The 13,488-nt window shown below is 43.8% G+C and overlaps 1 protein-coding gene across 3 annotated transcripts in view; it reads left to right on the top strand.

The window, feature by feature from the left end:
- Positions 1 to 3,136: 3,136 nt before the first annotated feature.
- The window catches only part of RABGAP1L (RAB GTPase activating protein 1 like), a 225,455-nt gene continuing 215,103 nt past the window's right edge, over positions 3,137 to 13,488 (top strand). Inside the window, exon 1 of one of the 3 annotated variants that reach the window (XM_054286067.1) lies at positions 3,137 to 3,219. The gene's annotated coding sequence lies outside the window, so the exon portion shown is untranslated. Of the gene's footprint in view, positions 3,220 to 4,101; positions 4,169 to 4,694; positions 4,713 to 13,488 lie in introns of those variants that run through there. The other 2 variants (XM_054286068.1, XM_054286069.1) reach the window with 2 other exon arrangements.

Raw genomic sequence — 13,488 nt, 5'->3', positions numbered from 1 at the left:
GCAAGGGCACTTAAAGCATATTTTTGAGCAGAATTTACAGGATTTTGTTGCAGTTTTGCCCCTGGGAGCTAGTTTGGTCTGAAAACTCCCCAAGGCATGAATGAGAAAACTCCCCAAGGTGTGAAAGATAACTATCCCTAACAAAGCGCTCTTGCATCCAGGCCCCTGTGCCCAAGCATCTCTTCACAGAGACCTCTGATTGGAGATAGCAAACCTGGAAAAGATACACATTTTATGTTGTCTTGGATCAACAAGCTTTGACTTGCTTACCTTTCCCATTCCTTGCCTCTCCTCTCCTACCTTGTGTTGCCTACTGTTGCCTACCACTTTCTCTCATTGCCATGCCTTGCCTGCCCCTCCATTGCCTTGCCTTATCTATCCCTCTCTTGCCTTTCCTTCCCTTCCCTTCCCCTCCTTTGCCTTGCCCCTCTATTACCCCTTTCTTTCCTTGCCATGCTTTGCTCCTCCCTTGCCCCATTCTTTCCTCTCCCTTTTCCCTTTTCCTGCCTTGTATTGCCTCACCCTTCCTATGCTACTCCCTTGCCTTTCTTTACCTTGCCCCTCTGATTTACCCCCCTTGCGTTTCCCTGTCCCCATCTTGCCCCTCCCTTGCCTTGCCTCTCTTATGTTTTCTCATCTTGCCTCTCCTTTGTGTTTCCTTGTTTTTCCTTCCTTTGCCCATTCCTTACCTTGCCCTTCCTCTGCCTTGCCTATCCTTACCCCCTCATGACCACTCTTGCATTGCCTACCCTTGCCCCTCCCTTGCCTTATGTTCACTTTCCTTTCTTTGCCCATCCCATGCTCCACTCTTGCCTTACTCCACTCTTTCCTTTCCCTTGTCTTTCCTTGCCTAGCCCCTTCTTTGCCTTCCCCTCCCTTGCCTTGCCTACCCCTCAATTGCCCTTTCTTGCCTACCTCTCCCTTGCCTTGCTGTCATTTTCCTTTCCTTGCCCCTCCCTTGCCTTGCTGTGCTTTGCCTCTGCCTTGGCCCTTCTTTCCTCTCTACTGCCTTGCCTTCCTATTCCCTCCCTCTATTACCCTGCCTTTGCTTTCCTTCCTTTGCCTATCCCTTGCCTTGCTGACCTCCTCCCTTTATATCTTTGCCTTGCCTTAACTTGCCGTTGCCTTTCCCCTCCTTGCCTTTCATTGCCTCTCTCTTGTCTACCCTTGCCATTTTTGGTCCCTCCCTTGTTTGGCTTTTCCGTCTACTTTTCCTCCTACCTTTCCTTCTACCTTTCACTTTCCTTTTACCTTTCCCTACCCCACACCTCCATGGCATTGCCCCTCTCTGTCCTTCCATTACCCCTTTTTTGCCTCATCCTTTCTTGCCTTGCCTTGTTTAGATTTTCTGTTCCCCCTGTTTATTACCCACATTCGTACACCAGTGTGCAGTGCCTGGGTACTGTGCCAAGGCTACTCTCTTCTTATTATTATTTCTCTATTGCCATAGTCATTAAAATAATTTTCCTCCTCTCTCTGAATTCTTCTGATTTCCCCATGCTTTTGTGGTTTATCTGAACCTGTGGTGGGATAAAAGTAATCTGGAGGTAATTGAATTTACACCAGTTATAGACAAATAGTAAGAATTCTTAAATGGAGAGCTGGCCAGAGAGTCTGGCTTTTTTTTTTCCTCCTGTGAAATGCTCTCCTTTGTCTGGTTGCCTGCTTGCCTTTTTTTATGACAGTTCAGCTCAAAAAAGACCATGTAACAAACAAACCTCTCGACCCCAGTGACAAGAAAACAGCCTAAAATCAATGCCCACATGGGCATTCTGGCTGTCCCAGGGGCAACAGGACATAGTCCACTGGCTTTTGTGCTTAAGTTGTTTTATTGAAGGCTGTGAATTGACATTCCTTAAGATTTTGCTGAACCGAATCTGAAATGGGGAGGACACAGACAAGCTGGATACATGCTGTGGGTAATTTAAATGTAATTTGTTTCACACACAACCCAACAAGACAAGCTGTTGTAATTTAAACATTTTATTTAAACATAAACAATGGTGATACTTCATTAAGCATAGATATTTACTTTTAAAATATTTGTTTAACCATACCAAACCACCAAGCAAACACAATCTGCCCCACTTGGCAAGACCAGGGTACAAAATCTGAAGGCAAACTTAATTCATTTTTTCTAAAGAGCACCATGATTTAGAGGTTGCTTCCATTGTCCTTCAGTTGTGGATGAGGATTTTGACATGTTTCAGTGCCTGCTGGATGCTTTCTGACAGGGGGGAGGGAAGCATTTATCAAAATTAGTGTGGGCAGCAGCAGAGGGATGGATTCTGCCCGTCTGCTCAGGTGAGACCTCACCTGCCTCCAGCTCTGGGGTCCCAGCAGTGTAAGAACATGGACCTGTTGGAATAGCCAGAGGAGGCACCAGGATGATCGGGGGATGGAACACTTCTGCTGTCATAAAAGGCTGAGAGTTGGGATTGTTCAGCCTGGAAAAGAGAAGGCTTTGGGGTGAAGAGAACGCATTGTGGCCTTTCAGTACATGAAGGGAACTTACAGGGAGAATTTACTTGCAACAGCATGTAGTTACAGGACCAAGAAGAATTGCTTACCACTAGGGAGCAGGGTTAGATTAGATATTAGGAACAAATTTCTCCCTGTGAGAGTGGTGAGGCCCTGCCAGAGGTTCCCCAGAGAAACTGTGGCTGGCCCATCCCTGGAAGTGTCCAAGGCCAGGCTGGACGGAACTTGAAGGAACCTGCTCTAGTGGAAGCTGTCCCTGCCCACGGCAGGAGGTGGGATGAGATGGTCTTTAAGCCCGCTTCCAACCCAAACTATTCTATAGTTGTGTCCGCGGGCTGGGCCGGCCGCGGAGCCGCTCGCCCCCCGCACTCCCCGGGCAGCGCGCAGCGGCCCCGGGCTGCCGGCGGGGCTGTCGCTGCCGAGAGCGGCTGACCGAGAGCGGCTGCCCCGCCGTCCCTCCGCCGTCCCTCCGCCGTCCCTCCGCCGTCCCTCCGCCGTCCCTCCGCCGTCCCTCCGCCGTCCCTCCGCCGTCCCTCCGCCGTCCCTCCGCCGTCCCTCCGCCGTCCCTCCGCCGTCCCTCCTTCCCTCCCGCCCTCACGCCGTGTCAGCCGTGCGCGCGCACCCGCCCGCCCTCTCGCCGCCGGAATGTGGGCGACGCTGTCCCGGCCCTGAGGCGGCTGCGCGGCCCCGCCGGGCTGGAGGCAGCGGCAGCGCGGGGAGGACGGCCCGGCTGCACCGGTGAGAGATCGCGACGCTGTCCCGGGCCTGCCCCGCCGGGGCGAGCGGGGCGGAGCGGGTGTCATGAGGGGCGCGGGCGGGGAGGTCGCCGCTCCCTCAGGAGAACGGGGGTGCGGGAGGAGAGGGAGCCGCCGGCCCAGCCCGTGTCACGGGGGATAGACACATAGATCGTGCCCGCTGATCTGAGGTGGCTCTTCGCTGGCCGCGGGCCGATGGTTCCGCCGGTTCGTGTTATTTGGTGTTTGTCTGTGCGTGTGGAGTTCCCTGAGCAGTGGCGCTCCGGGAGGAGAGGAGCTGGAGCACAGGGCAGGATTTAAAAAATAAAGTTGTTTTCGTGGTCAGGAATGCGAGAGCGCGGTGGAAGCGCTCATCTCCCTGCCTCCTCCGCGGGAAAAGTGAAGTCACTTCCCAAGAGCCCGGACTAGCAAACTACTGTCCTAAATCCGTGCGTCTGCATGCGTCAGTTTCATTCTGTTTTATTCAATTTCATTCAATTTCATCTACGTTATGTTTTGTTTTGGGCTGGTTGTCTGTTTCTTTCTTTTCTTTTTTTCCCCCTGGTTGTTTGTTTTCTTTCTGGTGGTTTATTTTTTTAAGCCCTTTTCCACTCTCTCCCGATCCGTAAGCTGGTACAAAATTCCTGTCTTTAGATAAAAGTACTTGAAAACCTTCTATCACCACCTGAACCAGGGACGGCATTGAAGGAAATGGACTTGCTGACTCTCCTGGATAAGTTCCTGCAGTGTCGTGTGTACTTTGCTCCTGCTGTCACTCTCAAAGCTGTGTTGCCGCGAGTGCTTGGTTTGATAGTGCTGTGAATAAGGAATATCCTACCACGTTTCACAGCTGTATCCATCCATCGTGTGGCTAAGAGGGGGAAACCAAAATGTCAGTTCTTCTTTAAAACAGAGAAAAAAATCTAGTGACAATTAAGAAATAACTTGCTTAGGTAAGCATTGCTTCTCTCTCTCACTGTCGTGCTCTAGTCTCACCACCACGTTGTTTTTCAGCTAAAACTTTCAGAGGGGCAGGTGTGCTTTCAGTTTCCAGAGAGATGTCTTGTTGATGGTACAGGCAGCATTTTGTTACTCCTTTAAGTGCAGAAAAGGTGCAGTGGCTTTATTTAACCAAACCTCTGTGATATAGGCCAAATCCTGACTGCCTGTCAGACTAGCCTGCCTCCAGATTGTATGAAGATTTACTGGGCCTATAAGGTTGGTTCTGCAAATTATGCCTCTGCCTAGGTTTTAAGTGGGATTGTAGCTAACACTGTTTATGTGGGTTAGATGGTAATAATTATGTGATTAATAACTTACTCTGTAGTTTAAACTTGAAAAGACTACAAATACAGTAAGCACAAATTGACTCCAGTGTTGTAAGAATGCTGTGAGTGTCTGGAGGGGAGCCAGCATCAGCTGATGAACCCCAAAACTCAGTGACAGAGCCTTCCACTACTTCCTTCTGTTTTAGGCAGAGGTGGAAAATCATGCTTGGTTAGTTTTGGTTTATTTATTTGATTTTTAAAATAACTGCTTTTTTCCAAAAGGACTTGGGCTATGAACAGCTTGGCTGTACATAGGAGAACTGTAAAAACTGCTCTGCAGTGTTTGCTTTAAAATGGTTATAGTGAAATGTATTTCTTTGTTAAAAATAGCATTTAGTTCTTTAAAAAGTGATTCACAGATGAAGTTGTGGTGGTGTTAGTAAGGGGATTGCAAAAAGATCAAGTTTATAATGTGGCTGTCTTGTGTTCCTGGTGTACTCCCTGGCATATCAAGACAGTCTGCGTCGTGGCTGCTCCTTCTTTTCTCTCATCAAAGGGACTTCCACAGTCAGGAAGTGAGTAAAAAGAACTAATCTGGTTAAAAGATGTACTTCTATTTCTTCTTTTTTTTTTGTTCCCTGAGGTACTCTGATTACAACAACTTCCTGACCCAGCTCACTTGCCTGGCCATGTGGACGTGGGCTCAGTCCAGAGGAGGAAGTTGTGTTGGTACAGGAGAGAGTGGAGCAGTCACAGGTGTTGTGATGTCCTTAGCTGGGACCTGGCTTTGTGGTCACTGAGTTAATGGCAGAAGCCAGTGCTGCTGGAAGAACCTACATTGTGGGTTTGATTGACTTGTGGTGAAGGTAGCAATAATAGTAAGGTTTTTTTTTTCCTTTTTTTTCTGCCAGTACTGTCTTATATTGATTATGAAGCTATGGTGTAATTTTTATTGGCTTTTGACAACATTAAATAGACTCAAGCGCCATCTGTGTGTCTGTGTTCTTCTCTGGGCCCACAGAAATTGCTGTGGTTTTCTTCTTCCCTCTCCTTTGTTCATCTGTTCTGCTCTCTGAACTTTTTGGTGAGTTCTTAGTTTCAGGGAGTGATGTCAGCATTGTTAGGGGTTTTTGTAAATTTATTCTGCTCTAATTTAAAAATAATTAGTTGTATATTGCTATTACCTCTGCTGTAATAGGAGGGCTATTTCAAACTTGACTGACCTTAGTAATTACACACTTTCTGATTTCTAGTTTAGATTAATTTGTCATGGGATTATACTCATTTTATGCACCCCATGGACTGATAGGTTTTATTGGCACTCTTGATCTTGATATTTAAAAAAAAAAAGGGCACTTTTAACAAAAAGGATGCAAAAATGTGTGGAAACACACCATGGAAGGTTTGTTTGCTCTTTGGGCCACCAGGTACACTAATCATTCCTGTAATAATTCTCAGCTTCTCCCCGTGAATTTTAATCTTGACCTATTAAGTGAGAATTAAAATGCACATTTCAGGCATTAACGTTGAGCTTCCTGAAGGTGTCCTTTTAGTGAAGGTTAAGTTGTTTTCAAATATATTTTGATAAGATGTGTTTTGTGAAATTCATACCTTTGGCAGTTTGTTCCAGTTTCAATCTTACTCTGTTATTCTGGTATAGCTGTTGAAGGATCCATTATTGTAACCTGGATTGGTGAAGGCATTCTTTGTTCTATGATGGAGTCCTAGTCCTTAAAAGTGACTGACATGTTTGAAAATCATTTATTTCACCTTTTTTCTGTGTTCTTAACTTTAAAGAGAAACAAAACCGATGTGTAGATTATTAGAAAACCTCTGTGGCTGTTAAGGTGTTTATTTAAATTTGCTGTCAGGAGTGTTCCCAGAGGGGACTTTGTGATGCTGACAAACTAGTTTGTCGGGTGTGACTGTTTGTAAACAGAACATAAATACATAAATGGGGCACCAAAATCTGCTTAGTAAAATAGATTACTCTGAAAGGTGAGTAAGGCCCTCGTGGAAAACATCTTTTAGATTGTGTCTTTCATGGAATATTTCTTATTCTTTAGGAAGAGTAGCAAAAGTGTCTTTCTAATGTTTTTAAGTGGTCAGAGGGTAAAAAGTAACTTTTGCCACTTTGAGATGGGTCACAGCCATCTGCTTTCCTACTTTTGTCTCCCTGTGTCATGAGCCAGAATACTGAGGAAAGTGTGGGTTTTTTTAGATCAAGTAAGCTTAAAAGTGCAGAATTTTTCTGATGCTGAAAACATGTTCCCTGTTTGTGGGGGAAGCACAGCAGTACAAAGGGAAGAAGTTCTAAGGGCAAGAAGATAAGAGATATGTACATTTCTATGTGCAACACTGGATGTAGGCTGACTGTATGTACAGGAGAACTGCAATTTTGAAACACATGATCGAAAGTAATAAACCTGATGCAAAAACTGCTGAAGGAAAGTTTCTGATATAGAATAATTGGCAGGTCAAATAGTAAATTCCTAATACAGTCATTTAGGTTGGACGGGGCTTCTGGAGGTCATCTAATCCAACTCCCTGCATATATTAAAGTAGGAATAATTTAGATAAGATTGTTCCAGCCTTTAACACCTTTCTGGGCAATCTGTTTCCACATTTGACTGCACTCAATGATTTTTTCGCTCCGCCCTCCCTCCCTCCGTTTAAGGTAGTTGAAATTTACTTTCCAACTTGTGTCTGTTGCCTCTTAACGTGTCAATGTCCATCATCCAGAAGAGTGCAGTTTTCTCTTCTGCAGCCTTTCATTAGAGAGCTGACAGTAATAAGGATTCTTTAGAGCTCTTTTCTTGAGCAGATTGTGCAAACTCAGTTCCATCAGCCTCTCATTGTACACCATGTGCTCCTGCCATCTGGCCAGCTTGGCCACTGGACGTGCTCCAGAGTGTCTGTGTGAGTCCTGCACCAGGGAGCTGCACTGCAGCCATGGGCTCACAGGTGCTCAACAGAGGGGACTGACCCTTCCCTGGACCTGCTGCCTGGACTCCTGCATCCAGCCAATGCTGTGCTCAGCTGCCTTTGCTGTGAGCTTGTACTGGTGACTTGTTTTCACAGTTCTGTCTGCTGGGATCTCCAAATACTTTTCTGAAAAACTGAGTATTTGTCTAGTTCATGTTCGGCCTGTCTTGTCACAGGAGGTTGTTCTGCCACTGATACAGGACCCACACGTGCCTTCACTGGGCTTCACAAAGTCTTACTGGTGCCTTTCTCCAGCCTGGCCAGGTCTGACTGGAGCTGACCACTCCTCCCACTTTGGTGTCATTGGAAACTTCCTGAGGATGCAACCTGTCCCATCATCTAGATGATTCCTGAAGACATTGGGTAGTACTGCTGGTTTCATCCAGGTGATCCCTAGGGGATGCCACTGCAACTGCTTGGATGGAGCTTGGTACAGCTGTGGCTATTCTTTCAGTTCAGCAGTCCTGGCAAATTCCCAAACACCTCACTGCTCCCTTACCCCTGTCTCACCAGTTTGGCTGTAGGGATGCTGTGGGAGACTGTTGTTACTGGCCTTCTGTGTCCTGTGTGCTCTTCCATCCTCTGCTACGCCAGACATCCCCTTGCAGTAAGCTCTTGTGTTCTTCAGGCATCATCAGTCCTTGCTAAATCCATGGTGGCTATTCCCTGTCATCTTCCTGTGCTCCTTGAGCAGAGGGATGCCTTCCAGGAGGATTTGCTCTATAATCCTCTCATGGACGTAGGTTAGGCTGGCTGATCTGTGGTTGGCTGAATTCTCCTCCTTGCTCTTGAAACTGGTTGTGATACTTGCCTTTTTTCTGGTCAGAAGGAGCCTCTCACAGTCTCATGGCCTTTTAAAAGTGGTAGAGTGTGATAGCTCAGCTACACTGGCCAGATCCCTCAGGCTTCTTAGATATAGCCCATCTGGTTACATAGATTGTATGTTTCCCATTTTCTGAAGTGCTTCCAAACTTCATCTTTCTCTTTTGGAGGGGACTTCTCACTCCAGCAGACTGCTACTGGGCTCAGGGGTCTGGAAAGCTTCTGAGTTGACCTTGCCAGTGAAAACTGGGGCAAAAAAGCTGCGTGTATGTCATTCTTTTCCATGTACTTTGTTAACAGGTGACTTGTTCCACTGAGCACAGAGAGCTCTTCTTCCTTACCTTTCCTTCTGCTGCCAATGTTGATTTTTCCTAATGCCATTCTAAACCTTATGTCTTTGGGCTGCTCTTGGGTAGCTTCTCCAGCACCTGCCTGCTGGGTGCTTGTGAAGCAGAGATCAAAACTTTTCTATCTGTGAAGAGGTAAAACTTTGAAATTAGTTGAAGTGTTGGTTAATGAATGATTCTAACCTCAGCTTGTTGTGGTTGAATGGAAGATTTCAGTTCCCCCTAAACAAGCAGCAAGCAGTATCACGCTCTTGGTTAAGGGGATAAGCCCTGTCTGAGATGCAGAGTGCAATTTGTACCAAGGAGACAAAGCAGTGAGTAAAATGATCCACAGCTCTTTTTTTTTTAATTAATTTTCTTCCCTCATCACTAAAACAACTAACTCCATGTAGAAATGTACATCTTCAGTGTATGCCTTTCCCCTTTCATTGAAAAGGAGATGTCAATATTTAACAGCAAGATGGGTGGATAAATACTTGATGCCATCTGTGCATAAATGCTTGCAATTGGAATTAATTTAATTATTTTCTGTTGACGCATTAATACATTTGAGAAATCATTGGGATAAACTAAAATTTTGGAAATTGAAGCATTTTTTATTCAAGATAAATAAGGGGATGAGTTCTTGAGTTACAATTTGTGTAGACAGTCTGAAATTAAGTTCTTGGTTAGTTTAAACCCTCTGCATGTGCTTGATGTATCCTACAGTTTCCTGACTGGTGTGAGTGTGATTTGTGCTGGTGTTCTGGTGATTCAGTGGTATGAAGGTAAAGCCTTGGGTATGTCAGTTACTGGTGTGGCTGCTCTATCCAAATAAGGCTTTGATATGGATAATATGGGAAATATTTTTCCTCTGTGTGGACTAGAAATACCCTTTTTAGCATGGTTGGGAGTTCTGAGGTGTTTTCTGCTATTGTAGAAAGATTCTGGAGTTACACTTTGATGCAAAACAGTGCAAATTAACTGTGGTAATTAAAGGTAAAATTATAATCTGCACATTTGCCTTCATGTGTGATCTTTCATTTTACATTATGCTACTGGCAAACTTTTAAATAGTAAAGCTCATTACTAATGATGTTGGACAGCTTCCTGTCTTAATTGCTCAAATTCTTGCTATCTCCCACATGATTTCTAACTAGAGAAGAAAAGGTAAAAGGGCAGAGAAAAGGAAAGAGAAAGGTGTTTTTAGAAGCAGTAAACTTCTAAGTTTACTACTTTCAGGATTTCAGTCAATGAGTGAATCTAAGAGTGGATCTTGAAGGCCATTTGCTAAATGGCTTAGTAAGGTTTCTGTGTCACTCTTGGGCTTAGAAGTGAAATAAGTTGGTTTCTGTCATACAGTGTATCAGTGACACAGGTGAGGAATAAAATCAGTGTGAATGTGACTGACAACAAAGTCCTTTCTCAGCATGTGCTATGAAGCTTGTGCACTATTAATTCTTTTGATGAAAGGAGTCACTTTTGAGTAACCAGTCATGACCAATCCATGGTCTTCTCTTGCAGGTAAATAAGTAAACATGATTCTCAGAATGTCTCTTACATTTTGTGTGTGTGTGTATTTATTACTTATTTATACTTTCATCACCAAAACCTCTGAATGTTGTATTGCAAGGTGTGATGGCACAAGTTTCCAGAAGACAATTACTTAGTCATTATGGGGTAGTCTTGAGGTTACACTTCTTGTCAGTGGTAGGTGATGCTTAAACCTCTTTCAGGGTGTTGGGCTAAGTTAGGTAGCTGTGCTTTCAGCTCAGGTATTGCTGACCTTTCTGATTAGGTCATGTCAATTGTATGTACCGTAAGTCACACAGCCAAATTTTTTTGCGGGTAGAAAGCAAATTGCAGATGCTGATGTGTTGGAGTTGTCCATGCATATGACTTAATTCTTTGTTTTGGAAGGAAAAAGAATGGGAGTTGAGGCTTTGTCCAAGAATCTTACTCAAAGGATTGACTTTTAGTGTAAACTAATTGTATAGTTAGTTTTGATAATCTTTGCTACTATTTAGGGAAATGCGTCCTGTTCTGGTAAATTGGTTTTTGTTTTAACCAGAAATTAATTTCCTCTTCTGTTCCCTACAGTGTTTATTTGAGAAGTAGTTACATTTGAATGCTTTGCTTTTCTGCTGAGTAAAATTACTCAGGAGGTGTTAGAGCTTCACAGTGGTGTAAGAGTGACATGTTTCCAGGTGGGTTTGAATGTTTTGGTTATAAATTCTGTAGCAATCTGCCTTTTCTGAAGTTCCTTCAGTGGAAAGCAGTTTAAAGATGATCAATTTAAATATTTTGACTTGATTACTGCACTTTGCATAGATCTGGTGTCTTGTTATCCTCTATTTCAGCATAGTAAGTAAGACAGTTTGTACTTCAGTCATTTTTATCTTCTAGTCTTACTTTCAGTAAGACAGTTTGTAGTACAGTAATTTGTACTTCTATTGCCTATGCAAAATATTACTGGTTTTTTCTGAAATTTGACAGAATTATTTTGCTGAGATCCCCAGATCTATTGCAGTACACAAATTTGTAAAAATACAAATACCTATTTATATATTTAACAAATACATTACAATTTAAAAAGGATGTATGTGTTATTTTTCTCTTTGTCTTCGAACTCTTTATTCTTGTCCCAAGATTTTAATTAAGGGCAAAGGCTTTGCTGTGCCTTTTCAGTTCTCGGGCCTCTGCAGGCAAATCAGTGTGAAAATAAAATGCAAATATTCCTAGTCCAGTGCTTTGTCTCTTCCTGTGTGTATTTAGATACAAAATACAAAGTCCAGAATTTTTATTTAGAAGTCGGTGGACAAATTTAAAAGCTGACTAAAATTTGAAAATAATTGGAAAATAATTATTTTTTCTTTGTATTTAAATAAGATATTGGTATATTTCCCTTTATTAAGAGTTTGAATGCTGCAAGCTGGTATTTTTTTCCTTAGAAGCTTGGAGTTTTTTTAATTGGCTGTTACTGAGAAACAAATACTAGATTATATGATTTAGACTGACTAACCTGAAATGCATGTGGCAGGAAATGGATTTTTTTTTTCATTCTGTAAACCCTTCATTTTACTTTGTTCTGGTGTATACTTTCATAATTTCCTGTTATTTTGAAGAGAAGTCTCAAATAACTGGTTGGTGGCAGTGCTGCATGGCTGCCCCTGGTGCTGGCTGCTGAGTTTGGTCTGCGTTCTGTGCATTGTTGTACTCACTTTGATGCTTGGTAGTGAAGTGTGGTCTTAGCAGAGACGGTAAAAAGATTTGCAGTTTTTTTTCAAGTCATTTTCCACCTCCTTCATCTTCCAGATACTACTGAAATCTGAGTAGCTTTTCAGTACTTCTGCTTGAACTTAAGTGTTTGTGAGCACAGGAGTGCAAAACAGCAGTGGAGTCAAATGAGAAGTTTTGTGTGTGCCAGCAGTTGTTTCTGGAGTAAAACTTAAGCTGGAACTTGGATCAGGCAGTCTGGTGACATTGGTCCCTTCTGTTTCTGTAGACAGTTTGTGTTTGCTCACAGAGGTACACTTCTACCATAAGAGGTGTTTTTAACCCTGCCATACTTGATCCTAATTGTTAAAAATTACTGTTGGCAGTCTAAACTCGCAAGAAGTCAGGAACTGATAACTGGAATTATTCTTGGACATAACTGTTAAACAATTCTGAGGAAACAAGTAAGGAATGGAAGTCAGCAAATTATTTTTACATTGTTTTGAGGGTTAAATCTTAGTGTTTATTCTTATTAGATGTGGATAAAAACTGAGAGAGGAAATGAGTCGATCAAAATGTCCCAAAAAATATTTTGTCAAGTTTTGAAACAGTTATGTGAAATTGGAAGTTCTCCATAGTTTCTTGGAGTCATAATTTGCTTTTGACCCTTATAGCTTCTCCTCCCTGGTTCTTCTTTTCTTTCATCATATAGAGACATCAGTAAGTCAGACTGAACATAAAGGGGTCAGACTGAAGTGTGGTTTAGAATCGAGCTTTTGGCAGTAGCCAGAGAAATCAAAGAATGTAATAAGACCAATTTAAGTGATCCTTGTTCCAGCAGTCTCTCCCAGTTTTTCTCTCTGGCCTTTGTGATTCTGGTTTTTGTTATTTCTGGCAGTAGTTGAGCTCAGGGGTCTCACTGGGGAGTATGGAAAGAGCAGGTGAGTTATTGTGCACATTGCCCAGGAAATTTGTGTGAGGTGCCACAGCAATTCTGCATTTGCACAGTGCATTTGTGCAGTTTGTTATCATTGCTTTTGCTGGGGCTTCTGAACACCCCACTGGTAACTTAGCACAGAGATGACTGACTCAGATGAGGGGTGGGATGCTGGTGCTCTTCCAGGCCACTCTTCATATTCAGGTTTGTGTAGGGACACAGTTTGGGATAGTTGGGAGTGGGGCTGGGCTGAGCCTCACCCCAATTGGTTACAGCTGTGAGCAGCAGGTGAGCAGCACTGACAGCAGTGAGCCATGGAGGGCCCAGGGGCACTGAGCAACCACCAAAGGGAGCAGAGGGCACACAGGTGCAGTGCATCAACAGAAGGGGATAAAAGGCTGGGCTAAAGAACAAGAAAGGCACATGCTTGCAGCCCTCTGAGGTGGTGTGGTGGTGGTCTGTGTGGGCTGAAGCTTTCTGATCTTGTATGGTGGTACTCTGTGTGTCCTGGCCATCCTGACTGCAGCATGTGCTGTGACGGGTTTGGATTCCTTGCATTGAACATGCTTTGCTTATTCCATGGGTTTGTTCCTGGCAGGGCAGCACTGCCCTCTCTGGCTCTGGGGCTGGTTGAGACTCTGCCTTTGATAGTTGCAGTCTCTTAACTGTGTGTTTGACCTTTCAGTAGCAGCTTGTCCATAACTTAACACTCTTAACTT

The sequence above is a fragment of the Melozone crissalis genome, unplaced genomic scaffold, assembly GCF_028551555.1.
Source record: "Melozone crissalis strain CALT ecotype California unplaced genomic scaffold, PUWL_Pcris_2 ptg000045l_1, whole genome shotgun sequence".
Classification (NCBI taxonomy): Eukaryota; Metazoa; Chordata; class Aves; order Passeriformes; family Passerellidae; genus Melozone; species Melozone crissalis.
Note: the sequence above shows the minus strand (reverse complement) of the source record. Positions and strands in the feature narration are given on the sequence as shown.